This window comes from Neoarius graeffei, chromosome 4 (genome assembly GCF_027579695.1).
Source record: "Neoarius graeffei isolate fNeoGra1 chromosome 4, fNeoGra1.pri, whole genome shotgun sequence".
Lineage (NCBI taxonomy): Eukaryota > Metazoa > Chordata > Actinopteri > Siluriformes > Ariidae > Neoarius > Neoarius graeffei.
In genome coordinates, this window is record NC_083572.1 from 35,074,401 (window position 1) to 35,091,965 (window position 17,565).

General features: G+C 43.3%; 1 protein-coding gene across 16 annotated transcripts in view; it reads left to right on the top strand.

The window, feature by feature from the left end:
• The first annotated feature begins 10,810 nt into the window (after nucleotides 1-10,810).
• chd6 (chromodomain helicase DNA binding protein 6) overlaps nucleotides 10,811-17,565 on the top strand; it is a 379,195-nt gene continuing 372,440 nt past the window's right edge. For 9 of the 16 annotated variants that reach the window (XM_060919167.1, XM_060919164.1, XM_060919158.1 and 6 more), the window contains exons 1-2: nucleotides 10,811-10,984; nucleotides 11,078-11,268. The gene's annotated coding sequence lies outside the window, so the exon portion shown is untranslated. The remainder of the gene's footprint in view (nucleotides 10,985-11,077; nucleotides 11,269-17,565) is intronic. The other 7 variants (XM_060919161.1, XM_060919168.1, XM_060919170.1 and 4 more) reach the window with 3 other exon arrangements.

The following is a 17,565-nucleotide window of genomic DNA, read 5'->3' on the forward strand; positions in this document are numbered from 1 at the left end:
CGCTCTTGCCAGTATCTGTTGGCATTGTCGGTGACAACAAGCCACAGCACCAAGACCAGCAACACTAACGACTCCATGTCCTCCATGTTTATTGTTTACTATCCGGGTCGTGAGACTACCGCTTAAAAGGTCACTGATGTCACTGTTTGCGCCGCCTAACGACATCACGTGACGTCCACCCACTTTCGCTAACTCCACCCAATGTGTCCACCCACTTCCAGCCAGCACGGTTCAGCGCGGTTGTAGTCAAAATGCAACTCCAACAGCCCCACTCAGCTCGACTCAGCCCAACTCAGCACGGCACGGCTTAGCCCAACTCAGCCGCGTTGGTAGTGGAAAAGCGGCAATACTTGGTCACTGAATCACTTTCACCCTGTTCTTCCGCGCTTTGCACTTGGAGGAAGTCGGCCGGCCGTTCGCGTTTGGCCAGCAACTCCGGGACGCCTGCTGGCGGTGGTTGAGGGCAGACAACCGCGACGCCGAGGGGATCATCGACCAGGTGGTGCTGGAGCAATTCATTGCACGCTTGCCAGCAGGAACCGTGGAGTGGGTCCAGTGCCACTGCCCAGCGTCGCTGGATCAGGCAATCGAGCTGGCGGAGGACCATATGGCGGCTGTCCCGGCGGCAGGACAGCAGACAGCCTCTTCTCTCCTCTCCTCTTCTCTCTCCCTCTCCTCCTGTGTCTCGTCCTCGCCCCATTCCCCCACCACGGAGGTGGGGCTGGCGCCACCTGTGCTGGCCTGCCGCACCCGCGGTGCCCTCTCGTTCCTCCCTTCTGTGTCTGTCTCTCCCCCCCCTCAGGTGAGTGAGCCCCAGAACACCAGTGCAGAGAAGAAGCCCGGGCCGGTTTGCTGGCGCTGCGGGGAGCCGGGCCACTTCCAACAACAGTGCACAGTCATGGAGGTGGGCGCGGTGGTTCGGATCCCCGATGTGCCAGGAGCCACCCTCGATCGGGCCAGAGCGTATCACATACCGGTGAGTATTCAAGGGGATACATATCAGGCGTTGGTGGATTCTGGTTGTAATCAGACCTCAATTCACCAAAGCCTGGTGCAAAACGAGGCATTGGGGGGAGCACAGGGGGTGAAGGTGTTGTGTGTGCATGTTGTGTGTGCATGTTCACAGCTACCCTTTGGTGTCAGTCCACATTTTTTCTGAGGGGAAAAATTTATAGTGAAGGCGGCGGTTAATCCTCGCCTTACCCACTCTTTAATTTTGGGGACGGATTGGCCGGGATTTCGGGATTTAATGACACACTTAGTAAAGAGTGGGTCTTCCCATTTAACAGGGGGAGGTCCCGGTGTCACTTTGGCGGGAGCAGCTGTCACAGAGCCGTCTACGTCATCTCCGCGTCAGAGTGAGGAGCCGCCGGCCCCTCCTCTCTCTGTTGGGGAATCCCTCACGGATTTCCCATTAGAGCAATCGCGAGACGAGACTCTGCGGCATGCGTTTGACCAAGTGAGAGTAATTGATGGTCAAACGCTCCAGCCAAACGCCACCCCGTCTTTCCCCTACTTCGCGATTATGAAGGATAGATTATACCGAGTGACACAGGACACTCATACTAAAGAGCGAGTCACGCAGCTTTTAATTCCGAAGAGCCGCCGGGAATTGGTATTCCAGGCGGCTCACTTTAATCCCATGGCTGGACACTTAGGGCAGGATAAGACACTAGCCCGAATAATGGCTGGCTATTATCGGAGGTTTATACCTAATTATTCGGACGTCACCAGCCCACTGACTGATCTCACTAAAAAGGGGGCACCAGATCCGGTCCAGTGGACGGAGCAATGCCAGCGGGCTTTTTCTGAGGTAAAGGCCGCACTGTGTGGGGGGCCACTTTTACACTCCCCTGACTTTTCTCTCCCCTTTATATTACAGACGGACGCGTCGGACAGAGGGCTGGGGGCGGTTTTGTCCCAGGAGGGGGAGGGGGAGGACTGCCCAGTCCTATACATCAGTAGAAAGCTGTCGGTGCATGAGGGGCGCTACAGCACAATAGAGAGTGTCTAGCAATCAAGTGGGCGGTCCTCGCCCTCCGTTACTACCTGCTGGGGTGCCCTTTCACCCTCTGTTCGGACCACGCGCCCCTCCAGTGGCAGAATCACTACACCTGATGTAAATTAACCTGTGTTTGTGTGTGTCTTCCCAGTGACCGCGCCCTACTTAAAGAGGGAGAGCAGAGAGCAGGGGAGCTCATCCCCGAACCAGACGCCGAGTGTGTGTGTGTCTGTGTTAGTCACTGGATGATTCACTGAAAAGTGTGGCAATAAAAGCCGTGTTTGCGAACCTGATCTCTGTCCTGCCGTCCTCTGTGCTCCACCCTTCATTAGAACTGTTACAAACTGATTTTTACATCTTCATCTATCTGTTTTTTTAAGTACAATCATGACATATATACTACACAGATATTATTGTAGCTGAACTTGTGCTGAACACAAAAAGTCATATGACTTTGAAAATACTGCTTAGATTTGTTGAAATTGACAATTAAATCAGAGTATGCCAAAATCATTAGAGTGCCAGAAGATACCCTCAGACCCCAGAGGGTTAAAGTCCTACCCAGGACTCCTTGCCAGTGTTGCCTCGGTTACCAGCATCCTCTTTTCCACGGACAGGAGGAGGAGGTGTCCATCCCTTTGGCCCAAGCCTTCATCCGACGCTGTCGCAGAGTTTGCGCACATGCCAGATGTCACCTGTTACGGTACATTCCAATCACACATACAAGAGGATGGTAGGTCAACATCACAGTCCGGCTCCTATCTACTGCCTGGGACAAAGGGTCATGTTGTCTATGGTCAATCTCCCTCTCAAGGTTCCTTCACATAAGCTGGCCCCCAGGTTTGTTGGCCCCTTTCCTATTTCTAAGGTCATTAACCCCATGATTGTGAGATTGGCATTGCTCAAGTCTATATGGTACCTCCACCCATCCTTTCATGTCTCCCAACTGAGACCTCTGGTCTCTAGTCCCTTCTCCCCCCTTCCAAGGCTCCTCCCCTTCCCAGGATCATCGATGGAGGTGAGGTGAGGCCGACACAGTCAGGAAACTACTAAAGGTCTGACGGCGAGGTCGGGGGTTACATTATCTGGTTGACTGGAAGGGTTACAGCCCAGAGGAGAGGTGTTGGGTGCCAGCACATTTCATCCTCAATGCAGATAAATACTCACCGCTACATTTAGTCAAGTTCACATTCAAGTTTGGTTTCTGTTCATTCTGCTGTCCTTCTCTGGGTTCCTGACTTGGATTATGTTTTTTGGATTAAGATTTTTGCCTGCTGTGTTTTCGGATTTTTAACTGGGACATTGACTTGGAACTCTGTTTTTTCTGCCACTATTTTTGTCAGCTCTTCTCGGATTTCTCCTGGGATTATTGTTACTGTTACACTGTCTTCGCGCTGCTGTCCTTAGAGTTCGCTAGGATATTTCAGACTGTGCTACTGCACCTGCTTCCTGCCTATTCTCTTCACGAGCCTACTCATCAGGGTATGCCTCAGTTCTTTTCTTTTTTTTTGGTAGTTGCTCATTGGGTCCAATCTGCACCCATGGCCTCCAGGCCATGACAATACAGGTAGGACAGCACTACATCAGGCTGGAGGTTTTGACCATCGGCTTGGTCAAAAGCATGTCTCAGAGTCTCATCTCACTTCTGCTCCAGCAGGAAATCCCTAAGAGGATTCCCCAGACACAGAGGAGAGGCAAGGCCCTCCCCACTCTCTGTGTCATCGTGACATGGAGCTGATGTGGACGGCCCTGGGACCGCCTTCCCAGCCAACACTACAGCGGAATTCCCCTGTGACGTACTACTGCAGGACCCATCCACTACTAACTGTTTTATTAATTTTCTAAACCCCAGCCAATCTGTCCCCAGGATCAGTGGATGAGTGAGGCTCAGGCTAATTGCTGCCTCCACACTATACTTTTCTCCACAGAAATGAATAGTGACAGGCATTAGCAGATATTTGTGAACATCCCTGTGCACACACCTGACCTTCACCAACCGTGCATTTCCTAGTGCCCCGCACTGAATCAGGCTTTGATGCATGGAGGTCTGATTACATCCAGAATCCACCAAGGCCTGATGTGGACCCCCTTGAATACTAACAGAGACGCAATACCATTCCTGCCCAACTGGGGGAAACCTGTGGCACGTTAAGAATGTGTATCAGAATCCCTGCATCTCTGCGAGAAATCTCAACTTCCTGCTGTTCCGAGAGACCTGCCTGGTCTTTCTTCCAATTTTCGGGGACACAGACAGGTCTACCTATAGAGAGAGAGAGGGTTAGCAGCAGTACAGATACAGAAAGAAAAGGGGTTGAGGAGACATGGGGAGAGACATGGGTTCAGGGAGCAGGTTTCAAGGGAATTGGCTCCAGTTTCCACGGGGCTGTGGTAGGGTGTGGTTGAGGAGAGAAAGCGAGAGAGAGCTGTGGGCATGCCTGCTCACAGAAATGCCACCAAATGGTCTTCTGCAAGCCAAATTGCCTCCTTCAACGATGCCACACAGTGACACTGGATCCATGTTGACGTTTCACTTGGCATTTGTGTGACAAACTGCTCCAGTGCCAATTGATTGACGATGTCCTCAGTGTTTCACACACACCAGTCAGCAACCACCATTGACAGGCATCTCAAAGTTGTTGCACAAAAGCAAGTGGGCAGCCATCTTTGCCGTATGCCAGCATGCAGAAGTGCTGGTAATGCTCTTCTGGTGCATGGCCAACCCGCTGCAGCATAGCTCACTTTAAGTCCGGGTACTTCAGCATGGTGGTGACAGGGAGCTGCTGAGCCACAAGCTGGCCTTCCCCCGACAGTTGCCGCAACCGTCCACTGTGAGGTTGGATTCCGCAACACATTCCAACAGTCCAATTAAGACTTCTGGGTCGTCCTGCAGCCCCATCTTGACCAGCTGGATGGGAACACTGGCTGTAGGAGCAACCTCTGGAGTACCCGCTGACTGGATCAGCCTCCGGATCACCTGCCAGTTCTCTGCCTAGGCCTCAAGCAGAGCCCGGAAAGTCTTGATGCTGGCACTGGAGGTTGCTGATGAGTGTCTAGAGGAGCTCTTTGACTGGTTTGGACTCCATGGCAGTATTTTCTCCTGAATCCTGGGTTTTGGCACCAGTGTAACAACTTTTATGTTTGGGCAATGAGAAGCTGGGAGACAGGTATGATGGTTCAAGGTGTGTTTTACTTTCAATTTTCAGTGACTACACTTCTACATTTACACACAAACACGCACAACTGTGGGTGGCTCAGATCTCTCTCTCATTACTGGCTATCTGAAAGACACATAGAGACACATTACAAGTAATTCAACACAGGTGTAACTCATCACTAGTTCAACTTGACTCCTCGTCATTCACAGCTGACACTCGACCATGCCCTTGCTGCAACACATACACTTTTGTGATGGCAGCATGAATGCAGAAATGTACATTGAAATTTTGGGGCAACATATGCTGACTTCAAGATGACATCTTTTCCAGGGATATTTCAACAAGACAATGCAAAATCACATTCTGCACACATTACAAAAGCATGACTGCGGAAGAAGAGGGTGCCTGTCCCCTCTGTCCCCAACAGGGTTGCTCCAGTTACTGGTAATTTACTGTTACTGGTAAATTTGACATTTGAAATGGTACAGTATGACCATTTCACAAATTTTGGTCATTAACACTACTGTACAATGGTGCTTGAAAGTTTGTGAACCCTTTAGAATTTTCTATATTTCTGCATAAATATGACCTAAAACATCATCAGATTTTCACACAAGTCCTAAAAGTAGATAAAGAGAACCCAGTTAAATAAATTAGAAAAAAATATTATACTTGGTCATTTATTTATTGAGGAAAATGATACAGTATTACATATCTGGGGCGGCACGGTGGTGTAGTGGTTAGCACTGTCGCCTCACAGCAAGAACATCCGGGTTCGAGCCCTGTGGCCAGTGAGGGCCTTTCTGTGAGGAGTTTGCATGTTGTGCCCATGTGGGTTTCCTCCGAGTGCTCCGGTTTCCCCCACAGTCCAAAGACATGCAGGTTAGGTTAACTGGTGACTCTGAATTGACCGTAGCTGTGAGTGTGAATGGTTGTCTGTGTCTATGTGTCAGCCCTATGATGACCTGGCGACTTGTCCAGGGTGTACCCCACCTTTCGCCTGTAGTCAGCTGGGATAGGCTCCAGCTTGCCTGCGACCCTGTAGAACAGGATAAAGCGGCTAGAGATAATGAGATGAGATGAGATTACATATCTGTGAGTGGCAAAAGTATGTGAACATCTAGGATTAGCAGCTAATTTGAAGGTGAAATTAGAGTCAGGTGTTTTCAATCAGTGGGATGACAATCAGGTGTGAGTGGCCACCCTGTCTGATCTTCAGAACACATTTGTGGAAGTGTATCAGGGCATGAACAAAGGAGATTTCTGAGGACCTCAGAAAAAGTGTTGTTGATGCTCATCAGGCTGGAAAGGGTTACAAAACCATCTCTAAAGAGTTTGGACTCCACCAATCCACAGTCAGACAGATTGTGTACAAATGGAGGAAATTCAAGACCATTGTTACCCTCCCCAGGAGTAGTTGACCAACAAAGATCACTCCAAGAGCAAGGCGTGTAATAGTCAGCTAGGTCACAAAGGACCCCAGGGTAACTTCTACGGTAAGCAACTGAAGGCCTCTCTCACATTGGCTAATATTAATGTTCATGAGTCCACTATCAGGAGAACACTGAACAACAATGGTGTGCATGGCAGGGTTGCAAGGAGAAAGCCACTGCTCTCCAAAAAGAACATTGTTGCTCGTCTGCAGTTTGCTAAAGGTCACATGGACAAGCCAGAAGTCTCTTGGAAAAAATGTTTTGTGGATGGATGAGACCAAAATAGAACATTTTGGCTTCAATAAGAAGCGTTATGTTTGAAGAAAGGAAAACACTGTATTCCAACATAAGAACCTTATCCTATCTGTGAAACATGGTGGTGGTAGTATCATGTTTGGGCCTGTTTTGCTGCATCTGGGCCAGGACGGCTTGCCATCGTTGATGGAACAATGAATTCTGAATTACACCAGTGAAGTCTAAAGGAAAATGTCAGGACATCTGTCCATGAACTGAATCTCAAGAGAAGATGGGTCATGCAGCAAGACAACGACCCTAAGCACACAAGTCGTTTGACCAAAGAATGGTTAAAGAAGAATAAAGTTAATGTTTTGGAATGGCCAAGTCAAAGTCCTGACCTTAATCCAATCAAAATGTTGTGGAAGGACCTGAAGCAAGCAGTTCATGTGAGGAAACCCACTAACATCCCAGATTTGAAGCTGTTCTGTATGGAGGAAAGGACTAAAACCAAACCGGCGTGCAGGATTGATCAACAGTTACCAGAAACGTTTAGCTGCAGTTATTGCTGCACAAGGGGGTCACACCAGATACTGAAAGCAAAGGTTCACATACTTTTGCCACTCACAGATATGTAATATTGGATCATTTTCCTCAATAAATAAATGACCAAGTATAATATTTTTGTCTCATTTGTTTAACTGGGTTCTCTTTATCTACTTTTAGAACTTGTGTGAAAATCTGATGAGGTTTTAGGTCATATTTATGCAGAAATATAGAAAATTCTAAAGGATTCACAAACTTTCAAGCACCACTTTATGTCACTGCTTTTTGCACTATACTTTGAAATGCGCCTTTAAGAATTCGCTCTTTTGCTCGCCCTTTAAGACTAGGCCAGCAGCTCGTGGGCATGACACAAGTTTAACACTAACAATGTATGAGCTTTCCCTCCGACCAGTGACCATGCCACACCACTTTGAATTATCTAGCCAAGTTTGGGAAGATGCTATGGATTCGGCAACTGCTGAATGGACTAGTGACATTAGATTGCTGAAACCTGTCAAGAAACAATGCTCTCTGAGCAAGATATAGTGATATTTTGCTTTTAGGGCAAGTGACAGTGGAGAGGTGTCATCCCCTTCTCCACAGTTGTGGAAATAGTGCCTCAAGTCATGTGTGGCATGAGGAGGCAATATATCTAAGCTGATGAAACAGTTGATGCACATACATCCCAATTTGTACAAAGAATTCTAAGAATCTAAGGTGCGCATGGTGATCACATAAATATATTGAAAACAAGATAGTCTAAATGATAGGTACTGAACTTTGTCCATGGTTAGCTTATTCACAATACTTCCTTCCCTTAATCTAGCTAACCGTCTAGCCTGCTTGTAATGTAAGTTTAACCGACTTAAAGCCAGCCACTGTGATGAGACTGCTGAGGCTGCAGTTTGTCTTCTTTGGCTGTGTCCACATCAGTGTTTTAACGCATCACTTTTGCTATGTTTATGCCTGGTGTCCACACTACTTTGGAATTTTCAAGCCCCTAAAATGAAGACTTTTGGAAATGCTCCTGGCCTTGTTTTAGTTTGAAAACTTTGGGGTTGTGTTCTTGTGTAGACTTTTGGAAATAACAATGCAGACACCCACATTCGTTTCCTGATCAGGTCTTATCAGTCACGACATATCCTTCCCTGATTTGTCATGCTCCTATCACATGACCCTTTCCTGGAAGAAAACAAATGGCATCAGCTGTTTATACCAGTATCACATGCCCAGTGTACATGAATGGTCATGTGATATGCGTTTTCAGGCATGTTAGTATGGATGGAGATTATTTCTGATATGGAGCTAAGACACTCTTCTGGATGGAGATAATTTTCATTTTAAAACTAAAACATATCCGTATGGATTGTGACAATGGCAGGCCAGTGGTCCTTGCGCACAAGTGCTCCTTGCCATGCTGCCTCACTGGTGCTGAAGAACAGTGCCCTGCTCTCCCCACAGTGGTGGTGCTGAAAAGACAGTGCCACCACAGCACCATTGTTTATAAACATCGTGCACATGGCTGAGGTGTGGGGAAACCTAATTCAGCGTAGCTGGAGCTCGCTAATTGGCATGCTCGTTCACCTTCTGCAAGATGCAGGGAGGAGATATAAGGAAACCGCTTCGCCAGATGGGCGAGTAGGTGAGTAGGAGGATGGTGAGAGTACGTAATGACACTGTACTGCTCTCTTTGTCTGCTGACAGATTCCAGGTCCAACAGTGTTCACTGATCTACTGAGAGAAGCAGTGCTCCTCCCGAGTAGCAAAACCTCAACAGTCTCCAAGGGACATTCTCACACTGGGATGGGAAGATTCTTCAGCACCTTGCACCCTCACTCCCTGCCACCTTTGTAGATAATAAAAGAGCCCTTGTGTTTTCCACGTCATCTCTATCTCTTGAGTCTGTGCCCGAGCCCAAGTGTTAGGGGGCGCCAAAGAATATTGGCTTCGCAGTCTACTCCTTAATGAATTCACAAATGAAAAAACAACGCGGCTATAGAAATAAACTTATAGACATAATGCTTGAAAAATTAGTCTACGAATAAATCATTCTTGCTACACTTGTCACCCACAGACAAAAGCATGAAGTCAATATTTCACTCAGTTAATGCAGTGTCTAAACAGTATGACTTTTGATGTTTATTAATTTAATCAGTTTGCATGAATATTTATTTATTTATTTATTTATTTATTGCATTGGTATCAAACTAGTACCATTACCATTATTGAATACCGGTTACTGTACTGAACCAAACCTAGTCTCCAATAGAGAATATGTGGCAAATTTTGAAAGGAAAAATATGATGACGGCACCATACTGTTGTACACCTTAAGACCTATTTGCAGGAAGAATGGGACAAAATAACACCTGAAATGCTTCATCATGGGGCGGCACAGTGGTGTAGTGGGTAGCGCTGTTGCCTCACAGCAAGAAGGTCCGGGTTCGAGCCCCGTGGCCGGCGAGGGCCTCTCTGTGCGGAGTTTGCATGTTCTCCCCGTGTCTGTGTGGGTTTCTTCTGGGTGCTCCGGTTTCCCCCACAGTCCAAAGACATGCAGGTTAGGTTAACTGGTGACTCTAAATTGACCGTAGGTGTGAATGTGAGTGTGAATGGTTGTCTATGTGTCAGCCCTGTGATGACCTGGTGACTTGTCCAGGGTGTACCCCGCCTTTCGCCCATAGTCAGCTGGGATAGGCTCCAGCTTGCCTGCAACCCTGTAGAACAGGATAAAGCAGCTAGAGATAACGAGATGAAATGAGATGCTTCATCACTTGGTGTCTTAGTCACTTTTAAGTGTTGTGAGAAGGAATGGCAACATTACAAAGAGGTAAATGCTTTACGGTCCCAACTTATTATTTTTTTAAAGTGTTTATTTTGAAAAAAAATCACGAGGTAAAACATCAAATAACGTGCTGTTGTATTGTTTTGAGTGCAATGCAGGTCAAACATTATTTACAAACCATTATTTTCAGATTTAATTTCAATTTCAACATACCTTTGCAAGTTTTTCTGATTGGGGTTTTGCGTGTGTGTTACAGTAGAACGGTGACATACTTGCACTTCTTAAGGTTTCATGTTTTGATAAACTTCCATAGCCACTTTCCAAGCTAGCCTGCAGTTTGAAGCCATATAAAGAAATTCTGAACCTCATGTATTGTTTTGGTTTTCTTTATATATATATATATATATATATATATATATATATATATATATATATATATATATATATACTCGGAACAGCTATGGAAGGCGTAATTTTAATCCAACAAATGTTGGGTATGAAAGATATCAATTTTTACAATTCCCCCTGAAAGCTAGGAAAACACAACCACCCAAAGACTGAAGAAATACTACAGCTCTAACATGTTTGTGCTAAATCCTCCACTGCTCACATCCGGGCTACGAAACATGAGCAAGACGTGGAATGTTAAATTTTTTTTTCCTCTCAGTCGCTGTAATGATGAAGTAAAAAGCACCATGATTGGTGGATTGCGAGGGACAAGAAACAGAAAACCGGAGGACTAGCACTCGGATCCAAACGGGACAGAAGCGGAAAAAAAACAGCGAATCCACACAGCGCAAAGAGCCGTTTCACTTGCTTCTGGCATATGTAAGGTATTTAAAATTAAACACAACGCTCAGCATCCACACAAGTAGCTAACAGTGCACAATGGTCTCTAGCAATATTTTGCTCTCATACAAACATAGAGCGGCGCGTCTTGCTTGACAGCTCGGGATCCAATAGAAGGAAGCTCGCGCCAGCCTGCGCTAAGCCTCAGCCAATGGATAACGAAATAATACGGGCCCAAACAAAGTTAGGCTGTGGGTTCAAGCGATCAACGCTAAACTTCACCAAATAATAGCTGTTTGTGTTTTGGGTGATGCAGTAGCCATTTTAGGTAAGTAGGTCTCTTAAATTCCCACCCTCCCTGATTTTGTGCCATATAAATGTGTGTTGCAGCAATAGAGCGTTACTCGGCCCGCGCTATAAGTCTTGCATCCCTCATGAATGAAGTGCTTAAGTCTTATGCTTTGATAACGATTAAGAAATTGTACTGAGTTGTTTTTCCTCCTCGCCTCCTACCCGTTTAATATTTGATGCATTTTTCTAAACTGTCATGGCGTTTTTGCGTCCTTGGAAATAAACGCAGGGGCGGAAAAGCGGTATGGTGTTCGGAACCGGTGCCTGAAGCTCAGGTAGGCGAGGTCCTGCTGAAAGAGAGGGACTAGCGGAGTTTCAGCGTCGCTTCACACGTGGAACGTCTGCGATATATATACACTGATATTTTAATGGTACCATCGCAGTGATATTAGAATTAGCAGCATCGGCTAACGTCGCTAATGTATGTGACACGCGGCATTTCTGATGGTCACACAAGCAATTTTTTTTAATAAACACTAATGCATCTGAAACCCAGTTGTAAAAGTCCTGTGAAGCTCGTAAACTGAAGATATAACAGGACAATATGTCAGGAAAGTACATTTAATTACACTGTAGTTACTTATAATGCCTTTTGTAGTCGGCATCTGTGCAGTGCAGCTAAATTTATAGAGGTGGGTTCTTCAGCTTGGCGTCTGTTAGGACTCGTATATATCCAGGTAGGCTTATTAGGATACACACTATTTTTGTTTATAAGATTATATTTTCTGATGTAAACACACCATTGTATTTGCAGTATAGTTAGAATAAGCTGTCTGATTAGAGGTTAGAAATTACAATGAAAATGGCTTAAACATATAAGGTAATCTCTTTTGTGAGTTAATTGGTCTTTTAGTTCCAGTTATTTTGAAAGTAAGTGCTTTCTTCAAACCTTATTAGTGTAATAATGTTGTCATTACTCATGACCTTCACCTGAAGACAAATCATTCCACCTTGTTTGTTGGAGTTGATGTGAATTGTGTGTGTGTAAGTTATATAAAACTTTAATTTGTAATTTTTCATATTTATTGTAAAACCAATTATTAAGAAAGTTTTGAAACTTCAGTTTGCACTTTAATGAGGGAGTCATCGATTCTGGAGAAAAACTGTTGATATTCAAACTCAAAGGCCAAACAAATGCATGCCTCCTTTCAGTGCTCTTTCAGAAGCTTTGCCCCCAAATTCATGGATGCGCATTGCCAAGGCAACAACACTAACAGCTGATCTAGCTGACCAAAAGAGAAATATGGCAGAATCTAGTGAATGTCTCTTTCTCATAGCTGAAGCAAAACAAACATTACAGTGTAAAACATCATGAAGCAAATGACATGCAAGCACAGAAACACATCATCCAAACCCCAGTGAAGTAAAAATTAGGAAGAGTTGTTTAAATTGTTTTTACAAAACTATAGTGACCAAAGCTAGGGCTGTAGGTTTGTAGCTAAGCTAACAAGGAAACTAACATAAAATTTCAAAGTATGAATCAAATCAAATAATACCGCTGTTTGAGCAAACTTGTGTTTTTAGTTCTATGTGGCGATAAAACCATTTGCAACTGTTGTATGAATAAATACCATGATCAAGTCAAGTGGCTTTGTCATTTCAACCATATACAGCTGGTATAATACACAGTGAAACAAAACAGCATTCTTCCAGGACCATGGTGCTACATAAAACAACACAGAACTACATGAGACTACACAGAAATGAACAAGACTACACAGATCTATAGAGGACTCCATAAAGTGCACATGTGCACACATCACAAGACAGTGCAATCATGACTAAAACAGGGTGTTGGTAAAAGTAAAAAAAAAAACAGTTTAAAAAAAAGTACACAGTTCTTGTGTGAATAAAATGATTAGTAGTAACAAAAATTAGCACAGAGTTCTTGCAAAATTCATGTTGATGTACACAACCGCCTTACTGCAGAGAGATGCATATCTTTTGGCATGAAACAAAGCGAGCCTGTCTAGCTGAATAAACTCACTGAGTAGTCTGCTGGAGTCAGATATAGTCCAGTTTATTGTCCAGGGAGCAGCCACTGGAAAGTAGGATGGAAGGGACAACTGGCTGGCTACGGGGTTTTTTTTTCTTTCTCACACAACCACCGCTTATGATGCTGCCTATCGTGACCAGTGGGCCCCCTGTTCTTTCTTCTTCTTTGAGGTCTATTTGGTGGTTGGAACCACCACCAACTGTCATGCCTCCTCTTCCCCCGTCCTGTGCCCTAGTATGAACGCCCCAACCCCTTGTTGGTGATTGGCTGGAATAGTATTGTGTGGCTCAGTCAGAGCCACTTTCTTTCCCATTTAAAGAGCCAGGGCTGTGTGTGAACACCGGATTTTTTTCAGCAACAGACACAACAGATAGATAGCGAAATTTGCAAAGTTATTATAGTTTTAAAATTTCCATTAGTTTTTATTTCTTAGTCTTTCGGGTTGTTTTTAATGTCAGTTTAATTAGTTTTAGTCACAACCCCGATTCCAAAAAAGTTGGGACAAAGTACAAATTGTAAATAAAAACGGAATGCAATAATTTACAAATTTCAAAAACTGATATTGTATTCACAATAGAACATAGACAACATATCAGATGTCAAAAATGAGACTTTTTGAAATTTCATGCCAAATATTGGCTCATTTGAAATTTCATGACAGCAACACATCTCAAAAAAGTTGGGACGGGGCAATAAGAGGCTGGAAAAATTAAAGGTACAAAAAAGGAATAGCTGGAGGACCAAATTGCAACTCATCAGGTCAATTGGCAATAGGTCATTAACATGACTGGGTATAAAAAGAGCATCTTGGAGTGGGGCAATTCCATGTAAATGTCAACCTCACCATGCAAAAATAAAGAGCAATTCCAGCGTTATGGACGTGACACTTGAACTCAGAATGGCAACAAATGACCCAGTGCATGTTTTATTGTCTCCCAGTATTTAAACAGGTGTTGCATATTTTAAGGCTGTACCATACTGGAGAAGTGATAGAACAAGAACAATTCCCATAGTACATCTAGGGCATGCCAGAAAATGCCAATAAAAGATGCGTTATGGATGTGACAGAAAAAGTATCACTTTTCTTGGGTGACTGTACATTTTTATCAAACTCTGTGAAATTGTAAACCTAATGTCGAAATGGAGATATCCATTTGATAGAGGGGTCCAAGGTGAATATTAAAAAATCTTTGTTTAAAATATTTTGTATTTCATGCAGAGTTTCGGAAGGAAAAGTCAACGTTATGGATGTGACGAAATTCCATTATGGATGTGATGCGTCTGAAATAGACATGGCATATGTTTAGAAAATCAGCAATTTAACCACCATAACCCTTTGAAAAACTCTCTAAATATCAGCTAAAACTATCAAAGTTCTTAAATAATATTTAGGATGGCTATTGTTTTGCTGTTTTGTGGATTTTAGCATACATTTCTGTGGCTTGTGGCAATAATATAGAATTGTACATGATCAAAGTTGATTTTAGCTTGGGGTTTACATTATAAGAAAGAAAGACTGACAGTGACATATTAGGTTGGTTACAAATTGGTTCAACTTATTCACATCTGTAAAATACAGGCCTAGGTGATATCTCTGGGAGTGGTTTTGATGTATTACATGTTGCTTTATTTTTGCATGGTGAGGTTGACATTTACATGGAATTGCCCTAAAGCAGCATGTAATACATCAAAACCACTCCCAGAGATATCACCTAGGCCTGTATTTTACAGATGTGAATAAGTTGAACCAATTTGTAACCAACCTAATATGTCACTGTCAGTCTTTCTTTCTTATAATGTAAAACCCAAGCTAAAATCAACTTTGATCATGTACAATTCTATATTATTGCCACAAGCCACAGAAATGTATGCTAAAATCCACAAAACAGCAAAAAAATAGCCATCCTAAATATTATTTAAGAACTTTGATAGTTTTAGCTGATATTTAGAGAGTTTTTCAAAGGGTTATGGTGGTTAAATTGCTGATTTTCTAAACATATGCCATGTCTCATGTTTCAGACGTGTCACATCCATAATGGAATTTCGTCGCATCCATAACGCTGACTTTTCCTTCCGAAACTCTGCATGAAATACAAAATATTTTAAACAAAGATTTTTTAATATTCACCTTGGACCCCTCTATCAAATGGATATCTCCATTTCGACATTAGGTTTACAATTTCACAGAGTTTGATAAAAATGTACAGTCACCCAAGAAAAGTGATACTTTTTCTGTCACATCCATAACGCATCTTTTATTGGCATTTTCTGTCATGTCCTAGATGTACTATGGGAATTGTTCTTGTTCTATCACTTCTCCAGTATGGTACAGCCTTAAAATATGCAACACCTGTTTAAATACTGGGAGACGATAAAACATGCACTGGGTCATTTGTTGCCATTTTGAGTTCAAGTGTCACATCCATAACGCTGGAATTGCTCGGTGGCAGCGGCTCTCAGAAGTAAAGATGGGAAGAGGATCACCAATCCCCCTAATTCTGCACCGACAAATAGTGGAACAATATCAGAAAGGAGTTCGACAGTGTAAAATTGCAAAGAGTTTGAACATATCATCATCTACAGTACATACTATCATCAAAAGATTCAGAGAATCTGGAAGAATCTCTGTGCGTACGGGTCAAGGCCGGAAAACCATACTGGGTGCCCGTGATCTTCAGGCCCTTAGACGGCACTGCATCACATACAGGCATGCTTCTGCATTGGAAATCACAAAATTGGCTCAGGAATATTTTCAGAGAGCATTATCTGTGAACACAATTCACCGTGCCATCCGCCGTTGCCAGCTAAAACTCAATGGTTCAAAGAAGAAGCCGTATCTAAACATGATCCAGAAGCGCAGACATCTTCTCTGGGCCAAGGCTCATTTAAAATGGACTGTGGCAAAGTGGAAAACTGTTCTGTGGTCAGACAAATCAAAATTTGAAGTTCTTTATGGAAATCAGGGACGCCATGTCATTCGGACTAAAGAGGAGAAGGACGACCCAAGTTGTTATTAGCACTCAGTTCAGAAGCCTGCATCTCTGATGGTATGGGGTTGCATTAGTGCGTGTGGCATGGGCAGCTTACACATCTGGAAAGACACCATCAATGCTGAAAGGTATATCCAGGTTCTAGAGCAACATATGCTCCCATCCAGACGACGTCTTTTTCAGGGAAGACCTTGCATTTTCCAACATGACAATGCCAAACCACATACTGCATCAATTACAGCATCATGCCTGCGTAGAAGAAGGGTCCGGGTACTGAACTGGCCAGGCTGCAGTCCAGATCTTTCATCCATAGAAAACATTTGGTGCATCATAAAACGGAAGATACGACAAAAAAGACCTAAGACAGTTGAGCAACTAGAATTCTACATTAGACAAGAATGGGTTAACATTCCTATCCCTAAACTTGAGCAACTTGTCTCCTCAGTCCCCAGACTTTTACAGACTGTTGTAAAGAGAAAAAGGGATGTCTCACAGTAGTAAACATGGCCTTGTCCCAACTTTTTTGAGATGTGGTGTTGTCATGAAATTTAAAATCACCTAATTTTTCTCTTTAAATGATACATTTTCTCAGTTTAAACATTTGATATGTCATCTATGTTCTATTCTGAATAAAATATGGAATTTTGAAACTTCCACATCATTGCATTCTGTTTTTATTTACAATTTGTACTTTGTCCCAACTTTTTTGGAATCGGGGTTGTAGTTTTACAAGTACATAAGTAGTTTTATTTTTATTTTGTTGAGTTTACTAGTTTTAGTTTTTACTGAGATTTACTGTTTAGTTTTTTAGTTTTTCAGGTATTGCACAGCCATAGATAGTAATAACTAGATAGGACACAAGCCCTTTACTGTTTAGCTGTCGGCATATTATCATAGATGTCACCCATCTACTTTGCAACAAAAATAAGTAAAAGCAGAAGAAATCCAATGTTTTTGCTCATTGATAAACTATTATTTTCAGAATATAGGACAATCAAGTTAATCAAGAATATCTTTTATTTTTTGTTTTGAGCAGACCAAAGGATATATGTAAGAATCTAAGGACAGTGATGCCATGGAAAGAAAACTTATCTGATACAGAAGTAATAGATTCAGAATCTGTTGAATCCTGTGGGCTTTTGTTTTTAAATTTAAGGATAGGGAAAGAAACCAAACTGAAAAGAACGGCTGTGTTTCTGCATGACAGACACAGAAATAGTTAGATGCAGTATTAATTAATTAATTAATTAATTAATTAATTAATTAATTAATTTTCACTTATTCATTC